Source organism: Eptatretus burgeri, chromosome 13 (assembly GCF_056783735.1).
Source record: "Eptatretus burgeri isolate ZD-2024b chromosome 13, Ebu_testis_v1, whole genome shotgun sequence".
NCBI classification, from domain to species: Eukaryota; Metazoa; Chordata; class Myxini; order Myxiniformes; family Myxinidae; genus Eptatretus; species Eptatretus burgeri.
In genome coordinates, this window is record NC_140973.1 from 64,452,940 (window position 1) to 64,466,524 (window position 13,585).

General features: G+C 40.6%; 1 pseudogene; it reads left to right on the forward strand.

Moving 5' to 3' along the window:
* Positions 1-213: 213 nt before the first annotated feature.
* Positions 214-3,086, forward strand: LOC147014658 (uncharacterized; annotated as a pseudogene).
* The last annotated feature ends 10,499 nt before the right edge of the window (positions 3,087-13,585 follow it).

The following is a 13,585-nucleotide window of genomic DNA, read 5'->3' on the forward strand; positions in this document are numbered from 1 at the left end:
TTTATCAAACTTTTTATTCTATAACCAATAATATCAAATCACCAGTCGAAGTCACTTTGGATTTACTATTTTCTACTGTATAAAAAGGTTTCAAGTGATTTATGTATTTCCCTCTCTCCATGGTCATATTTCCTCAGCTTCCTTTTTATTTTAGAATCCTTACCATCAGGACAGGCAGTAAAGATTCCAGGATTCCTGATAAGATTCAGCGAATCCACATTTGACTACAGATAAAGACAATGTCAGCTTTTGAACAGGTGTAAACTGTTGCACAATGGCATCTACACCAATTTTGTGTTTAGAGAGTGATGAATTGTATTTGTGTTGTCTGTGTAATGAACGTATCGACGAAGGTGAGCCATCTTCAAAGTTAACTCAGGATGGATTGCAGTCTATTCGAGCACTGGCAGAAAGATGGGTAAAAATTGACCAGAGTTTATGTACTCAGGCACCCTATGTTGAATTCCTGTCTGCTGCACAGTGTCTTTCTAGCGCAGGCCAGGATGTCTATGCTCATGAGAACTGCAGAATCACATTTTGAAACAGAATCACCCGAAAGGAAGCCCAGTCCAAAAAACTACTGCCGTCGAGTTCAGGGACAACTTGTTCGCATGAGTCCAATGAAGATGTTGCTAGTCCCCCGTACAGGATACGTAGAGGGTCCCTTTCAATGAAGAAAATCTGTTTTATCTGCAATGTGCAAACAGCAGATGACACCAAACCCTTCAATAGTGGTGGTCTCGGCCGATGTTCTGAGAAAAATGCAGTATCAAAAATCCTGCAAGCTAGGGATGTGAAAATAAATGATGAAACTGACAAGTTGCATGCTGCCGCAAAAAGAATTGATGTAATTCTTAGTGGTGCGTCCTATGACGTTTTTGCAGCGGATGTGTATTGTCATAAGACTTGCTATGATAAGTTTACTTACACTTATGAGCGGAAGCTTCCAGCAGAGGAGGATGGATTAGTTTCAGAGGTCATGGATAGCTTTTTCAAACTGTTCCAACACATGGTCATCAAGGATCTGAATGCCTATTTTCTGACAGAGTTAACTGATGATATAAAGGAGATGAGTGAAGAATATGACGTGAGGGACCCTCCGATTTCAAAAACCTATACTTTGAAAAAATGCCTGACTGAGAGATTTGGAGATGCCATTGAGTTTCACTTGCTGGGAAACCGGCTGGTCGTCCACTCTAGTGCGGTCAATCCACTTTCGTACTCTGCGGCTACATTACAAGGAAATGGACTTCGTGAATCTGATCTGACCAAGGCATTTGCTAGGCTAATTCGTCGAAAACTTTCACAGAGGGAGGCTGTAAAATGGCCGTTAGAACCAGACAAACTGTTTACTCTACTTGATAGTCACAGACCACTCCACTGTATTTACAATGCCATTGCTTGGTCAATCAATCCCAGGAGGTCAACAAACACATTTGGATATGCCACTGCCTCTGGGGTTGAAGCCAAGAAAATTTCAGCCATAGCTGAAAGTTGGGAGAAACTGGTCAATGGTGAGCGTTCTCCAATAGGAGTTGCTATGAGTTTAACCATTCACAGGATAACAGGCAGCAAGTAAGCCACTCAACTCCTAAACCGATGTGGCATTGGAGTATCGTACACGGATGTTCGTGATATCAATAACATCTGGGCAAAGTTCATCTCGATGGAGCATAAGAGGATGCTTCCTCTAGGTTTTACCGCAGGGCAAAGAGTGCAAATAACTTTGGACAACTCTGACGGGAAACAACAGACTCTAACAGGAGCTCAAACCACCCACCATACAACTGGTACAATATTCCAGGCTGTCCGAGCAGATGATACCCCGACCAGTACTGCCTCCAAACAGGAACAGTCCAGTCTAATTGACCAAGAGGAGCCAGACTATGGAACATTCAAAATCCCAAAGAAGAGAGCACCACCTCCATCGTTTCCTGACTTCAATGATGCCTACAGAGATTCAAAACTTCGAGCTGATGCTTTGCAAGGAAATATTGCGTGGGTTATTGTTGTTGCAGTGGGTGATGATTGCCTAGAAGAATTCTTTCCAGAGGTTGATAAAGATGTGCTAGGGCCTGTAGGTTCTTGGACTTCATTCATGAAAACTGTGACTGACTGCTCCACGACTAAGTGCAAGTTGAAGTATCTTCCCTTCGTTCCTTTGCCTCCAGCAGACAATGTGATTAAATGGTACATGGACATGATCGAACAGATAGCAGACGATCTTGAATTGGACTATATTTTTTCACATGCAGATGAGGCAATTAACAGCAAAATGTTGATCATTTCATGGCTAAATCAGGAAAGGTACGACAAAATCATATCGCATTGCTATTATTGGGGCTATCGCATTGCTATGACATTATTTTGACGTCAAGGAGACGTCACAGAATAGAAAGAAAGGGTTATTCTGGTAGTTTAGTGACATGTTTCTATCTGTTGGTAATACATTTATGGGGTGTAAAATGCACCAGAAAAAAGTTTGCAGTACATTGAATTTCTGATATCGATCGGTCGACCATGACGTCATTTCAACATCAAGGAGACGTCATAGAACAATTCCAATATGATATTTGTGTAGTTTGTCATCATGTTTCTATCTGTTGGTAATACATTTATTGGGTGTAAAATGCACCACAAAAAAGTTTGCTGTGCATTGAAATATCTGGGGCAGCCATATTGGATTTTGGCTGCCATATTGGATTTGCGGCAAAATTCAGGGTGGCCCAGAAGCTTATTTGAAATAGTATGTTCCAAAGTACATAAATCAGCAGAGAAAACCTTGACTGGAAAAAAGGACAGTTTTTGCCTGGCAGAGACCTGTCTATGATGTCCCGAGACAGCTCTCTGGTCTTGCCCATTGTGGAGAGGTTGGAGTGTGATTGATTGAGTGTGGACAGCTGTCTTTTTTGCAGATAACGAGTTCAAAGAGGTGCAGTTAATACAGGTAATGAGAGGAGAATGGGAGGGCTTCTTAAAGACAAAACTAACAGGTCTGTGAGAGCCGGAATTCTTACCGGTTGGTAGGTGATCAAATACTTATTTCATGCAATAAAGTGAAAATTAATTATTTAAAAATCATACAATGTGATTTTCAGGATTTTTGTTTTAGATTCCGCCTTTCACAGTTGAAGTGTACCTGTGATAAAAATTACAGACCTCTACGTGCTTTGTAAGTGGGAAAACCTGCAAAATCGGCAGTGTATCAAATACTTGTTCTCCCCACTGTATATATACACATACATACATACATACATACATACATACATACATACATACATACAGTATATGGGCTGTTTCACAGTCATGGTCATTTCTGGTATTTTGTACCCTTGCATGCTAAATAGCTAAATGAGAGGCTGTAGTATCTCTGTCATTAGGGCCAGTAGTTGGTACTAGTGACGGCACAACTTGGACCACTTTTTATTTGACAAAAAAATGTCAATTTTTGGCAGAATGGCATAAAAATTGCCATCTTTTTGACAAATAGCTGTCTCATTTTCTCCAGGTACACTGCATTCACAGTGTATAAACAAATACAAGCAGAAATTGGGACTTTTATTTGTTGTTGCATCAATTTAATACCTCTTCTGTACTTTGTCCACAGCATATTATTCATTTCAGACTATGAATATTTATTTCACCCTCAATAAATATGTCCCACCATTCGTCCGTCAAAAAATGTCCTCTCCGGAAATGCATATTGTAGAAGAATTTTTTTATGTAAATAAAGGGTCTTTTTAAAAGTTTATTGTGTGTTTTACCAAGTGTGTATATACCTGCACTGATATTATGCTACAAAGTTTGAGTGTAACCAATAACCTTCTATTTGCATGGCCTGCACTGATTGCCTTACATGTGTCCGTCAAAAATGTGTCCTCTCCGGAAGAAATATGTGATTTTCTTCATATTTTTCATTGTGGTGGTAAACTTTCATTTTCAGAGATAAATTAGATAACAATAAAACATCTGTTTTTAGATACAAATCATGATATTCTCCAAGGTTCTTTATCTTAAATATTTTCCAAATTTTTGTGCATGTTTATATTCCTTATCACTTATCTCTTCTTCATAAAGGTTATTATAGAAACTTTCTTTTGAAGGAAGTTGTGTTTCTTTAAATCTCATAAATGAATCCATATAATCATAAGGATAAATTACCTTACTTGTAAGAATTTTCTCTTTACTTTGAATTTCATTCCTTGTTTGAATTTCCTCTCTAGTTAGAATTCCCTCTTTAATCAGAATTTCATCCTTAATCAGAATTTCATCTTTTGTTAGAATTTCATTCATTGTTCGAATTTTCTTTATAATTAGAATTTCTTCATCAATTTCCTCATTAATTAAAATTTCCTCTTTACTTTGAATTCTCTCTTTAATCTGAATTTCCTCTTTAGTTAGACTTTCCTCTTTTGGAAAGAATGAATTAAGATTAAGAACCTTGGAGAATATCATGATTTGTATCGAAAAACAGATGTTTTATTGTTAGCTGATGTGTTTGAAGCTTTTATATCACTCTGTCATAATAAAAATTGTTATGGATTAGATCCTGCCCACTATTTCACAGCTCCTGGTTTAGCTTGGAGTGCAGTGTTGAAAATGACAAAACAAGATATAGATTTAATCAGTGATGTACATATGCTTTTGATGGTTGAGAAGTTGAAGAGAGGTGGAATATCACAAGTATGTTCAAAAAGATATGCAAAAGCAAATAATAAATATCTTCCAAATTATGATAGTGAAAAAGATAGTAATTATTTGATATATTTTGATGCTAGTAATTTGTATGGATGGGCAATGTCTCAATCTCTGCCTTATGGTAAATTAGAGTGGGTGGAAGAAAAGGATTATGAAAAGGCTTTGATGAATATTGTTATTTCTTCTCAAGAGGAATTGAATGAGGAAGAAGAAGGTTATTATTTTGAAGTTGATTTGAGGTACCCGAGTGATCTTCATAATAAGCATAAAGACCTTCCTTTTGCATGTGAGAAAGAAACCCCAAAGAAAGAATTATTAAGTGATTATCATAAAAGTTTTAATATTAAAGGTAAATCAACACAAAAGTTATTAACAACATTCTATGATAAAGAGGGATATGTTTTGCATCAGAGAAGCTTGAAACAGTTTTTGGGAGAAGGATTGAGAGTTGCTAAAATTCATAGAGTTTTAAAATTTAAACAAAGTCCTTGGATGAAAAAGTATATTAAATTCAATACAGATATGAGAATAAATACAAAAGTAAAATTTGAAGGGGAATTCTATAAATTGATGAATAATGCTATCTTTGGAAAGACAATGGGGAATGTTAGAAACAGACAAAACATTAGATTCGCAACATCTTGGAAAGAATCTTCAAGATTGATAAATAAACCAAGTTTTGAGAGAGAAGAGGTTTTTTTCAGAGAACTTTTCTGCGATTCATTTGGAAAAGGAAAGTATTGTAATGGATAAACCAATTTCTATTGGAACAGCAGTTCTTGATTGATCAAAGATATTGATGTATGATTATTTGTTTTATGGCTTAAAGAAAGAGTATGGTGAAAATGCTTCATTGTTGTATATGGACATTGATAGTTTTATTCTAGATATAAAAACTTATGATGTTTATAAAGATATGAAGAAAAATATTGGAGTATATGATTGAAGTAATTTTAGTAAGAAGAGCGAGTTATTTTCAAAAAAGAATGAAAAGGTTATTGGTAAGTTTAAGGATGAGTTTGGTGGAAAAGTAATGAGTGAGTTTATTGGATTGAGAGCAAAGGCATATGCTTATAAGTATGGTGATCAGATTGATAAGAGGTTAAAGGGAATAAAGAAATATGTAATAAAGAAATCAATAACTTTTAGAAATTATTATAATTGTTTGATGAATAAGAAAGAAGAATATAGGAAAATGAATACAATAAGAAGTTATAAACATCAGATACGTATATAGTGCAGAAGTAAATAATAAAAATTACCCCCGTGCGAGAGTGACGGTCATCTCTGCGAGAAAATATATAGCCTCCTGAAGGTAGGGCAGTTTTTGCAAACTTTGAAGTCACGTGACGCGAAAACGAAAGCAAATATCGAAAATCCGGCCTGACAAAATTTAGATATTGTCCCATAGATTTATATGCCACAATCAAATTCAAGATCGCTTGAGAAATGTAGGAGGAGATAGATTTTGAAAATCGTCATTTTCCCATTTTTTGCCGACTTTGAAGTCATGTGACACGAAAACGAAAGCGAATATCGAAAATCCGGCCTGACAAAATTTAGATATTGTCCAATAGATTCATATGCCGCAATCAAATTCAAGATCGCTTGAGAAATGTAGGAGGAGATAGATTTTGAAAATCGTCATTTTCCCATTTTTTGCTGACTTTGAAGTCATGTGACACGAAAACGAAAGCGAATATCGAAAATCCGGCCTGACCAAATTTAGATATTGTCCAATAGATTCATATGCCGCAATCAAATTCAAGATCGCTTGAGAAATGTAGGAGGAGATAGATTTTGAAAATCGTTATTTTCGCAGGAAAATCGTCATTTTCGCATTTTTTGCCAACTTTGAAGTCACGTGACACGAAAACGAAAGTGAATATCGAAAATCCGGCCTGACCAAATTTAGATATTGTCGCATAGATTCATATGCCACAATCAAGTTCAAGATCGCTTGAGAAATGGCAGAGGAGATAGAATTTGAAAATCGTCATTTTCGCAATGGACTGACGGACGGATCGAAGGACATCTACACCCATATTATTAGGTCATGCTCGAAGAGATGACCTAAAAAGGCATTAGGAGCCTTTGATGATAAGAGATTTATTTTAGATAATGGAATAGATTGTGTTCCATATGGATATTGTATGATAGAGTGAATATTTAATCATAGAGTATATAGAATAGATTGTGTTCCATATAGATACAAGTTTTAACTAAATATAATATGGCTTAGGGTTTTTAAGGGCTACCGCTGCCTTTTTCACAATATATAAATGGTCGAACCAAGTATTAATCAAACTAAAGAGTGGAGAAAATCTCAGTCTTGGTATATAAATGGAAAACATAACGAATGTGAAAAATATCAAATAAGTCTTATTGAAAAAATAACTAAAACAAAGATAAATAAAACAAATAAGCGAATCAATTTAAAAACGAGTAAGTTAGAGGATATAAAGAAAAAAAATTAATATCCTTGAATGGACTGAAAACTTTGATGGTTATCAATTGAACAATGGAAAATTAATTTACTACAATCTCAAAATGATATGCAACTCAGGAGGTGGTCAGATGAGATCAATGAGAGAAGTTTATCATTTCATAATGACACAAAAGGGGTATCTTGAAAAATATAAAGATTCAAATGTTTTATTTTTAAATATTTCAGATGGGGATTATTGTGCAACGAAAATTAAACTATTGAAAGAATTTGAGAATGAACAAATCTTTATGGGTTCAATGAGTGAGCTAAACAATATGCATTGGTTATTTGAAAAAAAGTGCTCCTAGGCGAAAAGGGGAGGCTATTAAATTCTCCATTCACTTACATGTTTTAGATATTTCAACAGCAGAGAATTCAACAGGTTGGGATAAAAAGGAGGTTTATGTTTTAGGGAAAAAAAAATGAATCGCTGAGAATCCCCCATTCATTAACATGGGGGAAAGTGAACCAAAATCAGCATATCCACCCTACTGAGGCGAGAGAGGGGAGGGATAGAGGGGAGCGAGAGAGGAGGGGTAAGAGAGGGGGCGAGAGAGGAGGGGTAAGAGAGGGGGCGAGAGAGGAGGGGGAGGGGAGGGGGAGAGGGGGAGAGGGGAGGGAGAGAGGAGAGTGAGAGAGATGGGGCGTCACAATTCAAGAGAGGGGGAGTGAGGAGGTGGCGAGAGAGGGGTGTGAGAGGTGGGGGTGAGAGTGGGGGCGAGAGAGGAGCGGGAAGAGAGGAGGAGCGAGAGGGGTGGGAGAGGAGGGGTGAGACGTGGGGAGGCGAGAGAGGGGGGAGATTTATATAGATTATCTATCTATAATTGTAGATAGGCAAGAGAGAGGGGCCGTCACAATTCAAGAGAGGGGAGAGAGGAGGGGCGAGAGAGGGGAGAGAGGGAGGGGGAGAGAGGAGAGGCGAGAGAGGGGGGCGAGGGGCGAGAGAGAGGGGGCATCACAATTCGAGAGAGGGGGGGGAGAGTTATATCGATTAATTATCTTTCTATCTATAATTCCAGCAGTGTGTGTGTGTGTGTGTGTGTGTGTGTGTGTGTGTGTGTGTGTGTGTGTGTGTGTGTGTGTGTGTGTGTGTCTGTCTGCAACCGCTGTTTCTCGACAACCATTGGTCCGATCTAATTGAAACTTGCCAGGAATATTGCTGGGGACCTGAGGATGTGTCTTTTAAAGGTTTGATATTAATCGGACAAGCGGTTCCCAAGTTACGGCCATTTATTTGCCAACCAATGACAGGACACGGTGCTATGACATCACTATTAACGTCACAATTAAAAAAAATTTGGCATGTACGAGCACGCACGTACGGCCACGCACCTACGGGCCCGCACAAGCATTCTAAATACTCCGAATAGTTGATCTCCACCAAGCCATTGTTGATTTTAAGCCTGTTGGCCTTCCTTCTGTCATCCAGGCTTCTCCATCTGAGGTCACTCAGCATTTTCTCCACACATCCCGGCATCCTATCTCCATAGTTACCGGCAACGCCTGGTGTTGGCTCAGTGGTTAGGGTGGCGGCTTTGGATCCTAGGGTCCGGAGTTCAAGCCCGTCAGCCGCTGAATTAATACACCAGGGGGTTGACTCAGCCTGTCATCCTTCCGAGGTCGGCGAAATGAGTACCAGTTCCAGTGTGTGTACTGGTAGAGGGGCACTGCATCAGGGACACAGTTGCGCTTCAAGAAATGATAGCCACCCTGGCAGCTAAGCTGCCATACAACCACCACCACCACCATAGTTACCACAGACTAATCTAGCGGCCCTTCTCTGGACTTGTACTCATTGCTGTATATCCTTCTAGGAAATATTGATCCCGTGCTGTTGACGTGAACTTTAATCCATATCTGATGATAGTGTTACAGTCAGCGATGTTCACCTTGGAAGTGCAGCCACCTAAATTCCTTCTGAGAAAACCGAGAGTTCTCTTGGCCTTGCGGGTGATTATGTCAAGGTGTTTCGAGCACGTCAGGTTATCTGTAGAAGTGACACTAAGGTATTTACCGTTTCCAGTGTTCTGAAGGGTCTGGTTGAGTCGGGAGTATTCTGTTCAGTGAGTGTGCTTGGACCTGCTTGACATGATCCTAATGACGGTGAATTTCCATTTCCACAAATTAAATTCGATGTTCCACTCTTTCTTTCTCCCACTGCCCAAGTAACAATAGGTCATCTTGGAATTCTCTGTGGTCCTCCAATTCTCTGTGATCTGTTATTTTCTTGACCAGGAGGCAATCATCCGCAAAAGTATTTAATGTGTGTGAGATACAAACTCACTTTGGGAGGTAATTTATGAAGTTGAGGAAGAACAGTGGTCCAAGCCTGACACTACATCAGCCTGCGAGGAGGGTACATCTTCCAGTAATTCCTCCTGTGTTCGTTTTCTGATAAAAGCCTTAATCCACATGATTGTGTTGTTCCACACTGCATAGTCGTGTAGTTTATGCAATAAGGGGGAGTAGGGTACTTTGTCAAAAAAAATCCAAATCCATGGGGACCGTACTCTGTGTAGAGCATTGGCGCTGCCTGAGCAGTCTCCTAGGATCTTGGGCACAATCCTGGATGGGTCACCACTCTGATGCAGGATACTTAAATGGCTCAATCATTCCAGCAAGCTGGTACTCATTTCACTGACCTCAGAAGGATGACAGGCTGAGTCAACCCCACCTGCTATTAATTCAATGGCTGAGCAGGATTTGAACTCAGGACTCTAGGATCCCAAACCCACCACCCTAACCATTAAGCCAACACCAGACATTCTATTGAAAGAATTGCTGAAACACCAATAGGATTGTGCCGACTTGGTCTCCTCTCGCTAGATTGTGAGCGATCTTGTGGTTTGTGATGATTAGCTGTGTTTCACAAGAATATTTCTGTTGGAAACTGTGTCGGTTATCACAGAGGATGTCGTACTCTTCATAGTGCTTCATGATGCTACTGTGGGTTATATGCTTCCAGTATCTTGCATGTAATCAACGTAAGGGTGGTGGTTTGCAGCCAGTAGTGTATCTGAAGATGGGAACAATCCATATTTCGTTTTTTCCAGTTTTCTGGGAATTCACCTTGATCAATAGACAGTTGGGAAAGGGTTGGCAGTTCTGCGGCGAGTTGGTCAGCTGCTATTTTGAAGATGAAGGCTGGTATCGAATCTGGACCACTGGGTTCGTCTGTCTTCAGATTCCTCAATAATTTGGTGACTCCATTGGTATCCAATGTGATATTCTGCATCGGTGGGTAATGGCTTGAGCCCTTGTCCAGCATACTGTTCATATCCTCGACTGTGAATACGGACCGGAATTGTTCATCAAATATATTTGCTTTGCTGAATCTGTTAATCCTAGAAAACCGTTCCTATTCATCAGTGACGCAATTTCAGGTGACTTCTTGCCCATTGCTTTTGACAAAGACCCAGAATCTCTTGGGGTTAACTTTGAAATACTCCCTGACCACTTCACGTCCTGTTGCAGTGTCATATCGAAACTTGTCTTCTTCGTTATTTGTCACCTTCGCTTTTGCGTAAGCTCCCTTTTTGAACACCCGTCTTATTTGTCTGTTTATCCCTGGGTGGCTCGTTCCATTATTTGTAATAAGTTGGTCTTTCGTTCTAACCAAAGTTCATCAACACTTTTCGAGGTTTTCGATGCAAATTTGTCGCTGAAAGCTGCCACGTCTTGCCAAATGCACCTGGCGTCAGCCTTTTTCCACAATAATATTTGCGTGCAACAAAGTCATGTACGAAGTGGGTGGAGGGTGGTGTCGTGCATCACTTTGTCCTGGTCACTGTTACGAATGGGTGGAAGTGGTATACACATTTGTTTGAAGCTCGGGTGTGTCGTGAGTATAAATTCAAGGATGATGTCTTCCTTTTTGGGAAAGTCAAGTCGATGTTGAAGTCCTCCATCGGCAACAATATCAAAGGACATTCTGTTGACTGGGTATTGGTTGCCACGCACACTAAGGTCATCCCACTTGATGTCTGGTGGGTTTTCTCCACCTATGATTAAGATGGTTTTCAAGGCCAATTAGATGCTGGGTATCATCCTAAGGACATTCTCACATGTGACAAGATAAAATCTTCCAATCATTTTGTCATATTTTACATAGATTGGGCAAAAGATTGGCAGATGCAATTTAACCTGAACAAGTGTAAGGTGTTGGGGATGGGTAAGAACAATGAAAATGGAGATAACATGATGCAAGGGGTAATTTTGGAGCGTGTCACACAGGAGAAGGATCTGAGGGTGGTAATAGATATGGGAGGTAAGCAGGTAGCACAATGCCGGACAGCTATTGGTAAAACAAATCGGGTTTTAGATTGTATTCGGAGGGGGATCATTTATAAATTAAAAGAGGTGGTGTTAACATTGTACAAGAATTTAGTGAGGGCCACATCGAGAATATTGTGTGCAGTTTTGGTCACCACAACTCAGGAAGGACGAAGGTGCCATATAGAGGGTTCAGCGCAGGGTTACGAGATTGATTCTAGGCATAGGTCGACTCAGTTATGAGGAGCGGCTGAAGGAGACAGGGCTTTATGCACTAGAGAGGAAGCGGATACAAGGAGATATGATAGAGATGTTTAAGATAATGAAAGGTATCGATAAAATAAGTGCAGAAGAATTATTCAGCACAGTAGACAGTGATAGGAAGAGAGTTGAGACGGTCGCAAGGAAGCTTGGAGCCTTTCACTCGGAGAGTAGTTAATGCATGGATTGGTCTCCTTGGAAAGGCAGTGTCAGCAGACAGTGGATAAATTTAAATTGGAATTACATAGGTACCTGGAAGTATTGGAGATCGAGGGGTATAGGGATGTTGGCAGGGCTTTTAGGTAGGTCGAGTATGGATGGGTGATTGTGTGCATGTGTATGGAGTGGTGTTTGGGGGTGTCTGATCAAGGGGTGATGTGTGCTTGATGTGTGTTTCTCAACCAAGAATCGCCTTTGCCCACACCCCCTTCCAAAAAAACCAAAAACACTAAAAAAAGAATATTTTGCATTTTTCTTTTTTTATATAAATTGGTCTGGTGTTGATGTAGCGCAGGGATGATGGGCTGAATGGCCTCCTCCTGCACCTAATAACCTTGTGTATCTTAGTCAGGCCACATCTTGAGTATGGAAGCACACTCTGGCACTCCAGATTCAAGACAGATGAAGATAGGATTGAGAGTGTTGAGATGAGCAACAAGGCTGCTTACAGTACTGAACTGCGTGTGTTGCCTTTAATGAACAATGTTTCAAAATTCTCAATCTACCTTTGCTCTATTATCGTCGACGCAGGGGTGCATGATCACTGTCTTCAAGATATTACATGGAGATCTTTGACTTCCAGCTGATCACTTCTTTGTATCTGCGAGTAATCTGATCACAAGTGGACTTCCTTGGAAGCTGTTCAAGAGTCTTTCCAGACTGGACATAAGAAATACAATTTTCATCCAGATTTGAACAGTCTTAACTAGGAAACTGTCGAGGTTAGCAATGTCAATGTGTTGAAAAGTAAGCTGGATCGACATTGGTGGAGCCAAAAGTTATTGACTAACGGTCTTTGATGTATGTGCAGCACTAGTTTAAAAAATAAAGTTGTAGTCAACCCTGATGAGCATACCGGGATAACTACAGGATACCGGGATAACAACTTTCCACCTGGAAGCCTTGAGCACTCAACATACAGGTCCAATAGAACAGTTTTATCGGTAAGTATGTGTTTTTTAGTTAGGCTACCCATCCCATGTCTAATGGGCGATTAAATGTACATGCGTTACTTTGATAGACAGGGTTTTCTTTCATTTTTACACCCCTCATAACTACGACAACACCAGCACCATCTTCACCTCGCTCTGGCTGACACCATTGCCTACGTGCGTGTCAGCACGTACGTGGGCGGAGCCCACGCAGAATAAAGTTCCTCTGGCTGTTTGGTGGGCGGAGCCCACGTAGAATAATGTTCCTCCGCCTGTTTGGTGGGCGGAGTTCAAGGAGGAGCCTCGCGGTGGCCCTCGACCAATCAGCGTGCTACGGGTGGGGTGACCGCTGCTCCGCCAATCAGATCCCGCAACAGGGAGAAAGGGGTCCGCGTGACGTCACCACACCCCCGGGCCAATCGATGGACCTGCCGCTTGTTTTGGCCAAGGACAGGGCGATGAGCAATTCAGCGTGCCAAAACCATCCAGTAAGGGAGAGCGGGCAAGGCGGAGGATTCCACCCCCCCCCCCGGAGACAGGGTGAATAAGGGTGCGGCGCAATTCGGACCTCCAAGAGAGCTTGAGAGACACCATCCCCCGCGAGAACCACAGGGGTTGCGCGCCGTGTCTCTGTCGGCAAACAAGAAGAGCTTGAGAGACACCATCCCCCACCAGATCTGCAAGGGTTGCACGCCGTGTCTCTGTCGGCGAACAA